At 48.6% G+C, this 18,521-nt stretch overlaps 2 protein-coding genes across 3 annotated transcripts in view; one reads left to right on the top strand and one right to left on the bottom strand.

The window, feature by feature from the left end:
* DOCK1 (dedicator of cytokinesis 1) overlaps positions 1 to 18,521 on the bottom strand; it is a 487,093-nt gene that overhangs the window by 229,029 nt on the left and 239,543 nt on the right. The gene's annotated exons all lie outside the window — the stretch shown is intronic.
* INSYN2A (inhibitory synaptic factor 2A) overlaps positions 5,152 to 18,521 on the top strand; it is a 60,751-nt gene continuing 47,381 nt past the window's right edge. Inside the window, exon 1 of the mRNA XM_032423356.1 lies at positions 5,152 to 5,311. The gene's annotated coding sequence lies outside the window, so the exon portion shown is untranslated. The remainder of the gene's footprint in view (positions 5,312 to 18,521) is intronic.

Below are 18,521 nucleotides of genomic sequence, written 5' to 3'. Positions count from 1 at the left end.
GAAACCGGCAGAGGCCTTGCGAGCGCGGGGGCAGACGGCCGCTGAAGGGCCGTCCACGGTCTTGACACCAGCGAAGTACATTAGCAGAGAAGACACTGAAATCGGAAAGCAATTTTTATCCCTTCTTGACCTAATTCTGGCCCAAGGTATCGTTCTCCGACCTGGCACATGACCTGCTGTATGAGGAGCTGCCTTCCGCAGCCTCCCAGAGACACTGGTGTTACCAGAAGGGATTCGGAAAAGCCCCTTAGCCTTCTCCTCCTGCAGAGGGGGTCTGCTCCCCAATAGGTCACACTTGGACAATGAAAAAGCCCCCACTGACAAAACAAAGGTCAGCAAAACACAGTCTATGTGCTTCCCTCGCACCATGTCCACCTGAAGGCAAGAAGGGGCAGTTACTGACTTAGTGGGGGGCCAAAGCCTTTGAAAGCCTTTGGGTTTGATCAGAGCCCTACTCAAAAGGGGCTTAAGGGTAGAAGGGGGCAAGCCAGAAGCACATGGCCCCTCTTCATTTTCTCTAAATACTGCTGCCCCCTGTTGTATGATGTGTTAAAGGAAACCTAGAGCCACCTTTGTTCTCTTGAAAAATAAAACCATTCCATTTCCCATAGATACATTAGATTCACAATGATGCATGACAGAAAACGGGGGATTTCAACTAATCTGTGCGATGTTCGGTTTTTCCAAACCAAATTGAATTCCAGGCCAATAAACCATCTCTAGTTGCTCATCATGGAAGGAAAAGAAATTCAGGGTGGGGAGAGTCCCTGGAACATGGGCCAGCACTTTAGAAACACAGCTCTGCTTCCCACCAGGAGGAAACACAGCTTTGTTGCCAGGACAATGAAGAGCCACAGGCATGGGGCTTCACACAGAGGGAAGAAAGTCAGTCCAGAAAGCGAGCGTAAATGTTTGAGCAGAAGAGGACAAAGGAAATGATTCAGAAGGGCTTCTCTCAAGTCTTCCAGGCAAAAGATGAGGTCTGCCTGGAGCCCCTTTGAGCAGGATGGCTTGTTCTTGAAAGAGAAAAGAGAAGCCCCCAAGTGTTACTGATCTCTCCCCTCCAGGTTCAGGCCAACCTGAGTTCCCTCTCCTTTGTAGGGGTGCAAAGCAGCTGATCTATGACCACAGCTTCTGAGCTAGAGGATGGAACCTGCCATCATAGACACCGGCTCACCTGACAGTCACTCAGAACAGTAAAGGACAAGGTAGGAGCCTCCTTTCCAGAGTGAACTCCATCACGGTTGTGTGCAAGAGTCGGGCAGGTGCTCGGCGGCCTCCCAAAGAAGGAAGTTCCAGTACACAGCTAGACAAGAAGTCTCATCGATAGCAGCAGGGCATGTGCAGAAAACCTCTCTTCTCTTATCTTGGGTTTTGGAGAGAAAGTGGCTTCAGCGATTCTATGAATTAGCAATAAAGCAAGCCAACTTCATTGACCAATAAGCCGGTTCCTTTAGAGGGATACATTACCGGGGAGCACGTGTGTCGATGCTGCAAAGACAGTGGGTCTGGCCAGACAGAAAGGAGGCGTACTAAAAAGACGAGAACATCTCAATGAACTGTCCCATCTGAATAAGGTGTGCAACCACCTAGTTCAATATACAGACAATCCAGCACCACATGAGATAGTGTGGCCCGGGGCAAAGGTAACCACCATTCTGACATTTTACTTTTTTGCATTCCTGCACTTCACTGAAATGGAATCCTAGGACACGTACTCTCGTGTCTGGCTGCTTCTGCGTAACGTTTGTGAACGTCATTCGTGTTGCTGAGTGCATCAGCCACTGGTCCTTGTCCTTGCTGTTTGTGACTCCACCAAAGGAGTAAACCCAGAAATCTGTATCCCTTCTATGGCTGATACATACTGGAGTTATTTCCAGTTTGGAACTCAGGTGGGCAAGACTGTTATGAACATCCTTGTCCATCTCTGATTTGTATATTCTTGTCTTTTTTAAGGTGGAAATTGAGACCTCATAACTTACCTCAATAGTAGGGGTGGCATCCGGCAAATGTCTGCAAGACACCGCACACAGCCAAGAAGGAGGCCACAGAAGAGAGGCTCGGCTATCTTCCTAGTCATCTCTCTCATACTTTCTTGTCTCTTTAATTTTTAGGGCCTTCTGCTTTCAGGAAATCCCACTTTAAAAGTAGCGACTTCTCCCTTTCCAAGCAGTCCATCTTTTCCAGCAAAAATCTGAAGCAAAACTCAAGAAACCAATTTTTACCTAACAGACTCCTATAATGAATCTACTCTCCACCAACTTTAACTCTTTTTCTGTGGAAACGGAACATTACAATTCATCCTAGACCCTAAAAACATGCACATGTCTCGTCTGTAAAAAATAATAATAATGCAGCGGGGAGTCTGCAGGCAGGAAGATGGCATTCATGAATCCCGTCTCCCTAGCCAGCCCCTCGCAGTGTTGGCTTTCAAGATGAGAACAGGACAGACATGACAGCTCATCAGCCTCACCCATGCGGAATACCCCTCCACAGGCAAAGTTATGGTGAAACAAGTTTTCACCAGTATTTACCCTTATGATGTGAAGATTTGCAAGGAAACACGGTAGACAAAAGATTTCTTATTTCAGAAAAGAAGGAGGATACCAATGACCTGGATAACTGAAAAACAACTATGAGTCCAGGAGACAACTGAACACCTAAAGATAGTCTTGATGATGCTAAGAAGTTCATTAAAATCTCCTCTTCCTATAAGTGGGTTTTCTAACCTGCCACTTAGTTTTTCTTCCTACAATTACACATCATGTGGATCTCAAATAACACCATCCCTGGAGCCATTTTCCTGGCAGCTCACACTGCCCCCCAAGGCTCTGCTCTGTCCTGCTGTGCATGCATTTATGTTTATCTGCTTTTACTTAGGGCCCCTAAAAACGTAGCTGTCCATTACCACCAGCACAATTTCAGTATTTCCTGGCAGTTTTATTTATAGTGACATGTTTAAGGGATGGAAGGCAGATTTCGATTTTATGGATTAGCAATAAAGCAAGATTTGCAGAAAGCTGGGAGAAACACTGGGCCCGAAGTAGCAACAGCACATCCCCAGGGGAATTATCTTGGAGCGATCCGTGGCCATGATCCCTCCCACCTGGCATCAAATGTCCCCAAGTCCAACACATCCCCAACACGAGGTCCCTTCCAAGCAGAGCAAGGGATTACAGGTCTTCAGACTCATCTGCTGGCATATGTCTCCAGCCAGCTCTCACCAGCACCGTGGGCCAGCCAGAGAAGAAAACAGGCTAAAAATTAGACTCCGGGATCTGGAGTAAGAAAAGGAGTGAGTAGACAAGAGTTTAGAGGCCCGGGTTCAGGACTCCCTTCCTGGGCACATCTTGATGCCAGAGGACTGCAGCCTTGTGTCCCAAAGGAGACTGAGAGGTAAGAGGGGAAAGGAGGAGGTTTTAGGATGCTTTTCTTCTGGAACGTCTAGACACGACGCCCCAAATACCACATAAAGACAAATAAAGCATTACATATAAAGTTAATTTATAAAGAATAGACACTATATTGCGCACCATGCTGGGCTCAGTTGAGCTCAGTGAACAAGGAACTAGCAATGGCTGGGTCCCGGGCACAGGGCTGGTGCTGCAGCAGGGACTCCAGGGGGGGGGCAGGCACAGGTGTGTGCACCTGCCGTTCTGTCTGAAGACGTGGTGATGGTACTTTCCCTCTTGTCCTCCCATTTCATCCCCCAAAGCATGCCACTGACCTTGGATCCACCATTCCTCTGTCCTTTCTTGGGAAATATTCAAACTAATGAGTGTGGCCACTTTCAAGTGTGTTCAAGAAGAATGAACTCCAAGCCTGGGAAAATTTAGGGAGCCAGGAGACCTGTGCCCAGCTGCCTGCTTAGTCCCAGGCCCAGACACCAGGGTCTGCCAGGAATCAGGGAGGCCAGTGGCCCAACTGCTTTGAGCTCAGAGGACCCACTACCCATTGGTGGATTGGGTGGATTTGTTGAGGGGGTGGGGTATAGCTCCTTGTGCATCCCAGATCTGTTCCTCCCCAAGCGAGCTCAACTCTGCCCTGCAACAAAAAGGACACATACCCTGTGGCGTGGGCAGGTGGATGGTGTGTGTGACGGTGGGGGGGAGGGGGGGGTCTTGATTAGGAGCAGTGATGACGCCTGCTCTAGAGTGTTCCTAATGTCAGCGGGCAACAGACCCAGGGGGCACTCCCACTTCTGTCCTCACCACTCACAGGCGGCCTGCCTGTCAGCCTCCACTTAGAGAGGCTGACCCTGGGCTGGACTCCGCACAGAAACACGCCCCTGACCCTGGCCTCCACTAGGCAGCAATCCGCAGGTGAGGGGGCAGATGCCTAAGTCCAGGATTTCAAAGCCACGCCGGGCTGGGCCAACTGGCAAGCAGGCAGCCATCGTTCGGCGACCCCAGCGACCCCTCCCGAGAGAAAAACGCCGGGTCCTCCGCCCTCCAGCTGCTCCAGAGGCGGCTTGAGGGTAGACTCAACAAGTTCCCGGGCCGCGCAGCGCCGCCTGCAGCCCAGAAACCCCGAGGACGCGCCGCGGTGCAGCCCCGCGCGCAGGCGGCAGCCGCCGGCGGCTCCTTCCACCTCCTCCTCCAGCTCGGGCTCCGGCGTCGGCGGGCGGGGGCTCCCCCACTGCCTCCCGCTCCACTCCCTCCAGATCGCCCACCCCGCGCACGCGGCCCGCCCGGCCCCGCGCCGCCCCCACCCCCGCCCCGCGGGGCCCGGGGCTCCGCCCGCCTCGGTGCCAGCCGGGCGCACAGGCGGCGGGCGCGCGGCTCCGGCGCCCTCTCCTCCGGCCGCCCGGCTCCGCGGAGTAGCGGGGACCCGGGGGCGGCTGCAAGGACTTCCCTCCCGCTCCCTCCCCCACTCCGCCCCCGCCTCCCGGCCCGGGCTCCGAGATCTCGCCGAAGACAATTGCAGTAAATGAGGACATCGGAGGAGCACGGAGCCGGGTGGCTGTGGCTGGCTCCGCCGCGCCGCCAGCGAGCGAACGCGCGGGCGTCCCCGGAGCCGGCCGAACCGCTGCCTCCCCGAGCGCGTCGCTGAGCCGGGCCGGACGCGAGCTGCGGCGCGGGGGCCGGCCGGGCCGGGCGGGCCGGGCCGGCGGAGGTGGAGGGGGCGGGCGGCGGGCGCGGAGCCGGCCAAGTCCCCGGACCCGAGACTTCCTCCGCGCGAGCCCGGCGAGCCTCGCCGCGGATGCCCTGCCCGGAGTGCTCCGTGCCGCGCCAGGCTTGCCCGGGTCCGCGGCGAGACATGCCCGAGCCAGGCGCTGCACCGACCTCGACTTATCTGTAAGCAGCCGAAGGTAAGCGTAGCCCCGCGCGCCCTCCTCCCGCGCCCCGGCGCCCGCTGCACTTGGCCGCGGGCAGAGCACCTCTCGGACGGGCGCTGACCCCGCTCGGGCGCTCCCACTCGCCCCCAGACAGGCTTCGCAGGGGACTCGGCGGCTCCCGGGGCCAGGACGCGCCGGTGGAGCCAGGAGCGGACCCGGCGGCGGGCGAGGTTATGCAACTGCATCTGGCGCGGCCGGGTCGCCGAGGGGCGTCTGGCAACTTTGGCGATGGCCTGGGAGGAGTGGGGCTGCATGTCTACGCTTCTGGTTCTAGACAAACGCCACAGCCTCGTGAGCGCCCGAGAGCCCTAGGTGGGCAGAACTGGGGGATCGCGGGCGGCCGAGTCTCCGGAACGTTTCAAGGTGTTTAAGTATTTTCCAAACTAGAGCGAACTGGCAAGTACGGCTGATTAACTTCGGGGGGGATAAGTCCGAGCAGAGGGGCCCTGACGCCGGCCGCGAAGGAGAGGCGCGAGCAGGAGCAAAGGCAGATGCCCACGTGAAAAACCCATTTCCTCCCGTGGCACCAGGGCTCGCTCAGGTTGGCACTTTCCCTGGGCTGCGGGCCGGGGTCGGCGCCCGCGGGGCTTCGGAGTGCGTGGCATCCCCTGTCAGCCCGGGACAGGCGTGGGAAACCAACCAACGCTGCAGAGGGAGCGAGTGAGCTTGCTGGAGGGCGAGGGCAGGAGGGAGGAGGGTGCCCCCGGGCCGGCCTGGGGCCGGGGCAGCGCCTGGAGCCCAAAGTCAAGAGCGAGAGTCTGCGTCTTGCTGGTTCATGCTCAGGGTTCCCAGCATCGCTGGAATAAAGAACCTGTCCCTGTGACCTCAGCATTCTACTACCCAGAAATATGCCACAGGGAGATGGAGCTAGCGATAAGGGGATGCCAGGAGTGGGGGAGGAGAGATGCCTCTGGAGTCAATAGGGGAGAAAATCGGTGCTTTTGGCTCATCTACAGAGCAGAGCTTCTGCCCTGACCCCTTTCCCTCTGCAGGTCTGTGCCTGGGGGCTGGAAGCCGGGTTGGGCCCCTGAGCCAGAGGCGGCAATGAAGCAGTTTAATTTGACCTTGTCTGCTTAGGCGCTTAACGTTCTGCAGAAGCATCCCGAGGTGAACTGGCCAGAGTGGGAAGGAACTTTGGGCTAGCCCTGCCTTGGCTAGGAAGCCACGCTATCATTTCCCAGGACTACAGCTCAGACTAGCAGAGGGTCGATGTCAGCGCACTTGGAGGTTTTCCCTTGGACCAGGACTTGCTAGGGGTTACCTTTCCATTTGCCAGTGGGGGCCTGTCAAGGTTACAGCGATGGGGACTTGATTGAAAAATACCACCCAAATCACCTGACCTGGGCCATTCCCAACCAGTCGGACACGTATGAAAATGCTCTAACATTATTAAGCTTATGCCACAAATAGAGCAGAAAGTAACCACCATTTCACTTTGTGGAGGCGGAAAGCGCTGGTTTTTACTATTCACATTGTGCTATTTATTGCATTCATATCCTGTTGAATGTTACTTTCCAAAGAAAAGTTCATATTTATCTTTGCCATTTTTTTTTTTGCAAGAAGGATTAGCAAATGGGCACAAGCAGCTCAAAGGAAAATGGAAGCCCTGCCATCTGCATGCCTCACCAGATATTAATAATTTACTACCCATGTTTACTACTTACATTAGATGGCACTGCTCCTCATGATGGTTTTATTAGAGCCGCATTTGGATAAAAAATGTCTAGCACAGCTATCACTAATTGCATGATTTTGCATAAATTATGTTAGCTACAGAGAGTTTGTGCTTTTCTTCACTAAATTCATCATTTCCTTAAAGATAGAAGGATTCTGTTTAATTTCTTTAGCTAAATGAAAGACCTCTACTTAAAGACAGGATGCCCTTGAAACTCAAAGTATATGCCTTTGAACTTACTACAGTTGTCAAGACTTCATCTTTTATTATTGTGATTAAGACCTGGAGCTTTTACTTAAATCAGGCCCATTATCCTACTGAGAAGCACAACTACTGGTTAAGAAACTGGCTAATAAGGCAAAAGCTGGAAAGTTCCATGTTTGCACAAAGAGCTATCAAAAAGCCCTATGAAAAGTTGGCTACTCTCATCTGCCTGTTTACTTGGGGCTTCTCTGTTCTGCCACAGTTGTTTTCCCCTGGCAGCAAAGAGAATGTTTGTCGTGTTTCTCCCTCTATAGAGAAAAAAAAAATTTAAATAAGCACATAAGTGAAAGGCTTGTGCACGAAAGGCATCAGTCAACCAGGAACACTCCTACACACTGAAATAAGCAGTCAGAAAATAAAAATGATTCTCAGAGCTAACAGCTGATCACAGCCGAGGAGCTGGACAGATGCGTTCACTTAGCTAGGCATTTGTATTCTCCCGGCTGCTCTAACCCATGGCTGTCTCATTTAGAGCAACAACTACTGAACTCTCTTGTGTGAGGAGCAGATTAGTTACTGTTGAGGACAGGCTGCTTCTCAGGGAATAATGATAAAGAAATCACAGCTACGTCGCAAAGCAACAGTCTATGGACCAGCATCCAGGTAGGAAGGCAAAGGCAGGGTTGGTGGGAATGTTGGATTCTAAAGCTCTGGACCAGCCCACCAGACACCTGAGCAGGTGCGGGTCAAGGCTGCTGCTTAACCAGTCAGTGCTTAACCAAAAACAGCAGGCCTCTTTGAGGCAAACCACAGCCATCTGGGGAAAGTGAGGTTATTAGGGTTCCCAAGACAAAACCGGCAGCTTTATTTTAAACAATTCCTTCATAAATGTGAAGAACCCTTCCCCACCGTAATTCCACTGAGACCTTCGTTTCCAGCCCAAAATTAGCTGACATAATTTATGAGGCAGATCCTTTTCAGTCTCCTCACATATTTGATTTTAATATTTCATAACATTATGGAGTGACTTCAGTATTTTAAAGGAAAATTTAATATGATTGATTATTACATGACAACACTTTTATTACCATGAAATTCGCATACAAACATTTGGATAAGTCTTTCTCCAGTATGTGAGCTAACCTACAGCATAAATGTAGTAAAACATCATAATTTTTAATCCATTTATTTTAAAAGTTAATATATCTTATAGATTAAGGACGGACTAGAGGATTGGTATCGAGTTGTGGGGACCTCACCGGGATTCCTACAAACAAGTTGTTGAGGGGTCATCTCATGTTAAACAGCCATACAAAGTACAGGTTCGAACCTCTGGACCATGTATGATAATGTATCTGCTTCAGATCCAGAGGTACTGAGGTGTCTCCAAGCAACAAGAATCCTACCTCTCCAAGTAAGAGAAACCATAACTTCAGAGACATCTCTTGGTTCCAGATTCAATTCCTGATATGAACTCAGTCAGAGGTTCCTCTACCATAAGTCACCAGTGTAGGTGTGAGTCATATGCACTTCAGACATCATTCACACCATAATGAATGAGTTGAGGGACTTGGAGGTATATAAAGATATTATCAAGAGACGAACCTCTGATCTAAATAAAAACAGAACACTCTAACCTGATAGCTCGGTGTCTTTCTGCTCAGTGCATAGTCCCAGTGCTAATTGGGACACAGAAAAAGTAACTTGAATACAGAAAAGCAGACATTAGGGACAAGAAGGAATCATGTTTCCAAAGTATAAACCTTTTAGCTGATACCATATTTCAAAGGGATTTGGAAAGAAGTATCTCCAAAGTCATTATTCATGAATACTGCTCTTACACAGTATTGCTCGGATTATCCAAAGTACTGTACATCCACAGGACTCTCTTTACCACGTCCTCTTGCTGTCAGGGAAGTCTGAGCAAGATCAGAGAGGGGATCACACGGGCACGTTGTATGTTCCTGAGTTACGCTATCAGAGCCATGACAGGGGCAAAGAAATTTTTTAAAAACCATCACAGCATGGCAAAATGCTAAGCAAAGTTTATGTTGCAGTTACTATGGAAAATTCCAATTCAATCCTTAATAATCTAGCCTTGGGCATAAAATGAAATGCAGTAAACTACCGCATACGAGAGACATGAGGAGGAGGCTGTGGGCTGCCACAAATAAAGTGGCTCTCTCCTCAGAACTCCAGAGGAAACGACGAGGGAGGGGAGGCTCGTGGTCTGGGGCCTCCTTTCAGCTGCCCCGCTGCGGAACCACCATGGAGATACACCACATTCACAGTCAACCTTCATGGAACTGACCAGTCTCTGTTCGTGTTTCTGGGTCATTCCAGTGGTGATGTGGGTCGCTCCACACTGGTTCTCATTTCTCTGTCTTTTGCCTATGTCCTTCGTGGTTAGACTAAAGCCCTCAAATCATCTGTAATGTACTTTCATAGTAAGTGATGTTCATGTCCTGCAACTATAAAGTCGGGGTTCTGAACGTGGGCAAACATAGGGAAGGTAGACTGACATGAAGATGGTTTTGTCAACAAAGGACTGGTGGTTCATGGAAATGTACTGAGAAGTGGCAGCAGTGGCCAAGGCAATGTGTGAGTGTCCGAAACCAAGTGACAGGTCCTCAAGAAGCTCCAGGCCAGGAGGACAGAAGGAGGTGGGGGGTCGAATCAGGAGAGGACAGACAGCACTCTTGGAGGTTCCCAAGAGAAAGTGACACCCTGCCTGGCGCCGAAGATTGAGCCTGGACTCCTGAACCCAGAACACACAAATCCTGGAGCTGACGCCCAGTCGCCGGGTGTTGAGTGCAAGAGACTGGTATGGGAAGAGTGAGAAGTGACACTGGGCAAAGGTGGAGGAGTGGGGATCAGAGAGTGAAGGAGCAGTGTGAAGCCAGTTTGAGGAAGAACCAGCAGGACAGGAGGGGCCTCCGTTCACTGCCTGTGGGTGACCACTGAGTACTTGGAACAATAACGTACATGTCCAGAAGACTGAGTCTTGCTAGCTAGAGATAAACCAGAGATGAGGAACTGGAGACCAGTTGAGAGGATGTAACAGGTGACAATTAATTGGTACCAAGGGTGACTGGTGGCACCAGGGATAGGGGGCAGCTGTGAGAGAAACATCCTGCGTGGCAAATCTTTGTAACATGGCAATATGAAGAAGGGATTAAAGATGGCGACACGATGGTGGGTGATCTAAATGGAAACAGAGAAGTCAGGGAAGCAGCAGGTTTTGGGGAAAAGATAGGATTACCATTAGAAAGTTGCATTTGAGTTTCTAACCACAAATACTATTTTAAAAAATAGTAAAAGATAGTCTAATAGTAAAAAAATAAAAAATTTTTCATCTTTTTCTTCTTAGAACATGAGATATAATTTCAAAGAAGAGAATAATGGACCAAAGGATTCAACACACCAAGACATTCTTAAAGGACTAAGAGTAGTACTATCGAATAACAGATGCTTAATAAATATTTAATGAGGTCATTAGCAATAAACCTAGTCAATGATTTTGCTAGAAATTCGGGGAATCCAGATTGGTCAATAATTTTTCTCTTCCACTTCAAGTTGTATCTTTTTTGTAGCAGAAATTAAGAGGAAACACCTAAGAAGGTGGTAAAAAGGAAGCCTGCTTCTAGAAATGAACAGTCCTTACGTGTGGCCAGACGGTGGTGACGAAAGAAAAAGGTATCAGAGATCTGGGTTTTTCTACCATCAAACTTCGCCTTAGATTTTTCTTTGGTAAAAATTCACTTGGGTAGAAGTTGAGTCTATAAAGTAAGAATGTCTTTGAGCTTAATGGCCTAGTATTAGAGTAAAAGAAACAAACGAGGAGAAATGAGAGATTGTAACTTGCCTCATTCAGACAGATTCAACCCTCTTATACCCCAAATGCTGACATTTTTGGTTGGAAGGAATTTTCACCAGAGCTTTACCAAAATACCGGAGGGTTCACTGGGTCAACTCCAGATGACCAGAAGACATCTGTCTGCCTCTCGGCCTTGACCTCACAACTCAATTTGACATCATGACATCAATTCCATTGATCTTTGGGGCAGGCTCATCAATTTATCACTTCTTGTTTATCAATACCACCGTGGTGCATAAAGACTTGCTCTTTGTCTTTTTTCTTTGTTGAAATCACATGGCACAAATGACCAGTTTCCTGTTAATCATGCTCATGAGACTCACACAGCTCAGAGAAGCGTGGACAGGAATCAGTCTCCAGAAAGGTGCATGCCACATGCAACTGTAGAGAATTTGAAATTTAAAAAATGCTGAAAAGGATAAGTTCCTCAACTTTCCAGCCATATTTTTCATTTGACTTTTCCGGTCATTGAAGAGCCCAATGGTAACTGCTTTTTTTCTCGATCACTCGCTGTGTGTGTTTGTTTTAATGGTAGTTGTCAGCGCAGTGGCTTTAACAGAAGTGGTTTCCAGCCTTGCTTAAGTTGCTTTGTTCTTGCTATTTATATTTGCCTCCACATATGAAGTTAACTCTCCTTTAAGTGTATCTCCACTTTATTTATTATGTCTATCAGATTTGCTAATGTTCCAAAAATACCCAGGGTGAGGCTGAATGATGGAATTTATCACGTGGTTGCAACACTGGGTCTATGAAAACACCACCTGGTCTTACTGGGCAGGGGGAGTGTGAGGGGCCAGCACGCTGCTCCATGGCGCAAGTCAGCTGCGGAGTGAGTGGTGGAGAATGGACTGTCGTCCAGGGCTCTGGGCTCTCAAGTCACACCTAATGATCATGAACTTCTACATCGAAGCACCAGTTCTAAGTCTAGACCTGAAGACTCAGTGAGGATGACCAAGGGCATGCCCAGCTTTAAGTAAAAACCTAGGACAACTGTATACTCTTAACTGGCCATTCAAGGGTGAAACCTGCCAGCCGGTTTTCAAGCATGTTTCCGTCCGGGAACATATGGTATCCAGTGTCATCCACACACAGAACGTGTTCTAAGCATGCCTGTCCTTGTGAGCATCCCCTTTGTCTCCAGCAGGACCACAGACTGAGGGTTTTCAAGGCACCGACCTCCCGTGCCCTCGTCACAGATCAGAGCGGTGAGAACAGCGTCCAAGCGACGCCGCCTACATGTGCACGCCCAGTTCAGCCAGGCACTGTCTGTGTGGCCATGGGCGCAGACTCGCCTATCCGTGCCTTGATTTCCCCCCCTTCATAAAAAATGGAACCCTTTCCTTCACAGGGTGCTTGGAGACTGCAGTGCGAGAACACACATGGAGTGCGAGATGGTACCCAAGCTGTACCAAGCACCACAGAAGGATCAGCTCTTTACCTTCATCCCCCCCCAGACTGCATAACGAGCTCCAGATTCTGAGCTGAGTCAAGGAAGGGCCAGAACCCAAAATCAGGCAGTCCGTCTCTGCACTGCAGTTCTTAAGGATCGTATGAGACTGTGCCACCAGGAATTGATATGTCCAGAAAAGCCTACAGAGTGTGACAATGCCAAACAGGTCATCTTGAGTACCCAACCCCCCCCACTCACCAATTGATAAAATCCTACATGGAAAACCCAAAAGTAATCATCCTCTGAAAAGACTGGCAATGTGCTAGTAACTGATCTCAAACCCCAGATCCATGGTTCAGAAGAGCTGCCCCCAGCCACGGAACTCCTAGGAAGGGGCAGAATTCTAGATATTTTGCATCCCGCAGCAGAAACATCCAAAGAACAGAGGTGTGAAGATGCCTTACTATTTCTGGTCTTGCTGCTATTAACCTGCCAGGTGACAATTTATTTGGACTCTGCCATCCAATAATCAGTCCACGTGGCAAAAAAACAAAAACAAAACAAAGCCAAAAACCTGTATTTTAAACACTGACAATGACTGGTCACTAACTGTCCCTCTGTAGAATGTGAACCTACCCCCACTGCTGCCCCACAAGCAAGGCCATGGAAAAGGCACCCTGCTGGCCACGGCCTGGGCAGTGGTGGTGATCAGCCCAACACCTGGCTGAGCCCCAAGTTCATTCTGGACAAAATGGAAGGGGCTGGCGCTCCTTGCCCCCCTGGGAGATCACTCATTCTTCCCTTCATTCAATAAACATTTATGGGTACCTTTCTGTACCACGTATTACTCTGTGCTTTAGCAATACAACAGAAAAGAGAAGAGAATCAGGGGTGCCTAGTGGTTCTTCAGCACAGATGAATTATTACACTGATCTCTGCTGTCCTGTCTCCCTGTTTGCATCCCCAGAAATTCTGACTGACCTGGACTGGGGTGGGGACTAATCTATGTTTTCTAGAAAGCCGGGCTCAAGGGTAGAGTCCCTCAGGAAGATCGCATCTCCCTGCTTCCAGACACTTGCCTCCAGAGTCTCTTCTCCTACGTAACTGGAAATGCTTTGAGAGAAAAAAACAAAACAAAACTTGTAAAATGTTCCACTTCTTTAACACCTATATGCTCCTGCCCACAGCTTCAAGAAGGCCAAGGCCTAGAGGGGTCACTTCAGGTTTTGGAAAGATTTAAGTTTTCCTTTAGAAAAGTACTTTTAGGGTTCTGATGTATGCAGAGACTCGCTTCCTGATCATCAGTACTGCTTACTCACTATGCTGCAAACTCCTCTTCATGAACCTACACAATCCGTTCCCATTGGCCTTTCACTCCCTTTCCCACACTCCTGGTGAAGGAAGGGGCCATCTGATCCAAGGAGGTACTGGAGAGATTAAAATGTAGAAGGAGAACACAGAAATATAAACTTAAAATAGGATTACTCATTAAATGTAATACATGCCCTTACTGAGTTGGGGGCTTCCTAGAGCATGAAGCCAAATGATGTCCTGCCTCGGAGGCCTGTCCTAGCCCTGATGAGCTGTCAGGCTCCATTCTGGATTGGACCAGAAAGGGCTGCTCCAACAGCCCTTAGAGAATCCAAAAGCTGACAGCAGAGGCTCTAAGTAAGTAACAGCAAGCAGGATGTGATGCGATTTACTGCAACTAACTTTCTTGAGGACCACCCTTCCTCTCCTGTGTCTGTCTGTCTGTATGGTTCTCACCCTCCCGTTCTCCTCTTGCTCTCTAGTTCTTCCTATTTCTCCATTCTCCTTTTCCTTCTTCTCTACGTTCATTACGAACAAGACGTAATGTAGAATTCTAAGTATTGATCTTATTTATTGAATATAATTTTAGATAGCATGTACTCAATTCAAAGTAAAGAGAAACGAAAGTTATTGATTATTCAAAAGCTGTGCGCTGAACACTTTCCCCTGAAGTAACTGGACTCACCAGCGTGCTCCGGACCCTCCGTGCCCTCCCCCCCCCCCCCCCCCCCCGGCTCCACCCCACCCTGCAGGTCAATGGCTCCTTCTCTGTAGCAAAAACCAGAGTCCAATTAGAAGGCGAGATTAGCAAAGACTCCACACTTTAAAATGTTTTTGTCATTCCAAGCTCTTGAAGTTTTTGAATTAAATTCTTTGTGAATTTTGCCCCTACCATGTCCCACTCTCGAGCACAGAGCTGGATAATATAAGACCTGATGGACTGGTACTCCCCAGCAAGTCCTGTCTGCTACAACACAGATGTCATAAGGACCCCACCGTACTGCATGATTAAATATACAGTTGGCCCTTGAACAACGTGGATTTGAACTGTGCGAGTCCATTTATAGGCGAGTGCTTGGGTTTTGTTTTTCACTCCAGTACTGTAAATGTATTTTTTTCTTTCTTATAATTTTCTTTCTCCAGCTTGCTTTATTGTAATAATATAGTATATAATATATATAACATACAAAATGTGTTTATCGACGTTATCGGTAAGGCTTCTGGTCAGCAGAAGGCTATGAGCAGTTAAGTTTTGAGGGAGTTAAAAGTTATAAGCACATTTTTGACTACACAGGGTTTAGCATTCCTAAGCCTCATGTTGTTCATAGGTGAGCTGTATACACCATTTCTGAACCATATACTCATTTTTGTGAGTGTATGGGTCATCTCTTTCTCTTCCATAAGGACAGAAAAAAAGTTTAAGGTAATACTGTATAACACTCCAACTCAAGATAGTTATGCCAAGATTCACAAGATCAGAATCTCTGGGCATGGTTTTACTTATTAACCTCAGAAAACCATACCCCTCTCCCTTCCACTCATCTGATTCCTACCCGGATTTCAGAAAACAGCCACATTCCCCCTAATCCGAAGATCCAGGTAACACAGAAAGAATCCTTGGACACCGCGAATATGGTACACCCATCATAAGCCTTCTAAAAATACCATGGGTCCATGGGTAAGGCCCCAGCTGTGAGAATACTGTGATATATATATCATTATATTCTTATACCAATTAGCAAGTATCAAAGCTGACCAAGTTCAGGGGAAAGGAGGTGCTTCGAGGGACCTCATCTATAATCACTTATATTTGTGTACAGAGAGAACTGACGCACATCAAAGAAGACTGACTCATGCATTAGGCCTGCTCTTCCAAGTCCCCCGGGGAGGCGCAGTGGGCTGGTGCGATCCAGAGATGCATGTTTTTCCCCCAGCACCTGGTATGGTGCCAGGTCAGCCCAGACACGCAGGTGCTCTTCTTCATGTCAGTGAAGGCAGTAGGAGGACTGGAGTAGACCTGGACTATCACAGAGGCCACCCAGGGAGAAGAGGCTAGGGCCACCGTCCTAGAACATGGACCACAGGAACTGAAGATCCAAAGCAGGGATAGACCATGGCATGTTCTAGAGACAGGGCAGGAACTTGAAGCCTGGACGAGCAGGACCTGCAGGATGGGGGATGGAGAGCTGAGGGCAGGGGATGTGAGAACGTGAAGGTCCGGGTGGGAGCAGTGGGAACACAAAGGAAGAAGCCAAGAGGTAAAGCAATAGGAAGGAAAAACAAAAACCAGTGAGACCTAGAGAAGACTGGCTTTGAAGAATTAAACTAGAGAATTAATCAGACAAAGTATTGCCAGCACCCGCTAGGGTGCCCTCCCAACAGAGAGCAAGGGACTCTCCACCATCCTAAGCTGGGGCATGGGTCTTTGTACCCCACTGCAAGCCAAGTTCAGTCCTGCATGTAATCGTGGGTGCCCCTGCTCCACGCGTGGCCAAAGGGAGCACAGCAGCTCTATGTTTCTGGGTTGAGTACGGTCCACCTCAAGGTCTCAGGTCACGGCCCATGGCCTCGTGTTAGGATTCTGTACCGAGGCTCCTGGGGCAGTAATTTTTCTACGTTTTGCTGTCCACTTATAAATAGAAGCTGATTATAGGAAATGCTCATTTCTCCCCGTCTTTCTTGGCTTAGCTACCTCTGCAGTAAACTCAAGACCTTGCAAAGTCTATGGTTTGGTTAGACCAAGGAAACACAGGAGATGCACTATAGTGAAAAATACAAGGGGGATCCATTTTGATGGTAATCGATGGGCACTCACATAGTCTTGCCAGAAAGACAGATTGCATCTTCAACTCTAAATCATTGCAATTGCAGTGACTGGTTACCTCCACGCAGAAATCCTGCCCTGGGTGTTCCCAAATGGTATCCTGAGATTCGACTTCGAGAAACAGCAGGGAAAACGTAGACTCTTTTGACAGTTATTTTTTGGAAAAATCAATGTTCTAGTTTTAGCTCAAGGATATATCATGAGTGAAAACATGCCGTTTAGTAAAAAAACATACAGATTCGTCATAATCAGTAAAGCAAAACATTCCGCAATGTACATGTTTTCATTAGAGAATCCCATAAAGCCTAAGTAAGGGAGACCACCTCTTCCACAGCCTATCAACTCCAACTTCCTAGCGCTGGGCTCCAAACTACCAGCTGGTTGTTGCTTAATTACCTCCAGGAAGTAGAGTAGGTGGGACATTTGCTACAATGATCTCTAGATACCTATGAGCTACATTCAAAGCAAGAGCGCTCACATTTAACATCTTTTCTAGCTGTCCTGCCTCCTGGGGAGGAGAGAGGAGCAGGGAAATTAGTCCCTTTTACTAATCTTACATATGATTTTGGTGGGTTGCTGGAACCAGTTTCTCTGGACTCTCCATGGACATTATTAGTTCGCAAAGCTAACTGCCGCAAATAAAAGTCGTTTCCTTCGCTGATGTAACATCTCACTTGGAGGAAGCATTTATCCCAGTTGATTTTCACCAACATCAGAAAATTTTGCTAATTCATTTCTACTCATTTAGATTCCATTTGGACAGAGGATGAGCAGAGGTTAACATCAGTATAAGCTGAAGATCAAAGAACTAAGTAAATAGTGAAACAAATGAAGAAGGAAGTCTGGTTTGTTGAAGAGGGCCATTTTCTCGTTTCTCTAAACCTCAACGCCAAACCCCAAGCATCTGTGTAATAACATCGCTGGTTCACTTCCCCTCATTAGATGGTTCCCCACTCATTAGAAACAGGCCAGTGTGAACCTGTGCGGCAACAGTGATTTACACCATGCGGCTGAAGTAACCGACAGGTTTTTTGTTGGTGGCAGTGTGTTTTCTGAAATCACGGATATGCATGAATTGGGGGGGAGGGCACCCAGGGTGGTTTTCCTTCTGCCTCAGGCCTGCATGGAAACTCCACGAATGCCCCTTCTCCCTACTTCTGACTGGACGCTCCTCCGTTCTGAATGATGGAGGCCTGACTGCAGTCTTCCACAAATCAAGGGAACGGGGCATGACCTGGCCGTGCTTCCTCCCACACCGCAGCAGGATGGAAGCAGCCTCCTCCCTCGGTGCTCAGTCTCAGAGGGGTGTTTGTTTTCATTTCGTTACCCCATTCCAGCCCTCCTGAATCAGTGACCTTTGAAGAAGTGAACAAATGTCGGGAAAAATATCATTTCAGTGTATTAAAGGAAATTAAACGGGATAATGAATCTAACTAAGGCATGGTCCAAAATCTATAGCAGTTAGCTTTGCCCTGAGGAAGGGAGGACTTCCATTTTGGAAGAATCAATCAGCGCCTATAAAATAGGCCTTAAAGTTAACTGTTTCACAGCACAAATGAGTTCATTTGATGGGTGAGATGCTGTCTTCCTTTCCTTTCCCTCCGGGAAGCTGAGTGTTAAAAAGAAGGGTAGGTTCACTGTCCGCCCCCCACCCCCGTCCCGACTAGCCTAATGCTCAGGCATTCCCTCAGCATATGGAATAAAATGCTGACCCAATTAATTTTGAATTCCAGCCAGCATCTGTGACTCCAAGGTGTCTCAACAGCGGGAAAGCCGCTAGAAAAACCAATAATATCATTCAGTCCCCTTCCAGACTCATCGGATTGCCTGCCTAGCCCTTCTGCTCTCTCCCCTGACTGATGGGGCACTAGGGGGTGTCTTGGCAAGGCCAGCGCCCTCCCC

This window comes from Phoca vitulina, unplaced genomic scaffold, assembly GCF_004348235.1.
Source record: "Phoca vitulina isolate PV1807 unplaced genomic scaffold, GSC_HSeal_1.0 scaffold28, whole genome shotgun sequence".
Lineage (NCBI taxonomy): Eukaryota > Metazoa > Chordata > Mammalia > Carnivora > Phocidae > Phoca > Phoca vitulina.
Note: the sequence above shows the minus strand (reverse complement) of the source record. Positions and strands in the feature narration are given on the sequence as shown.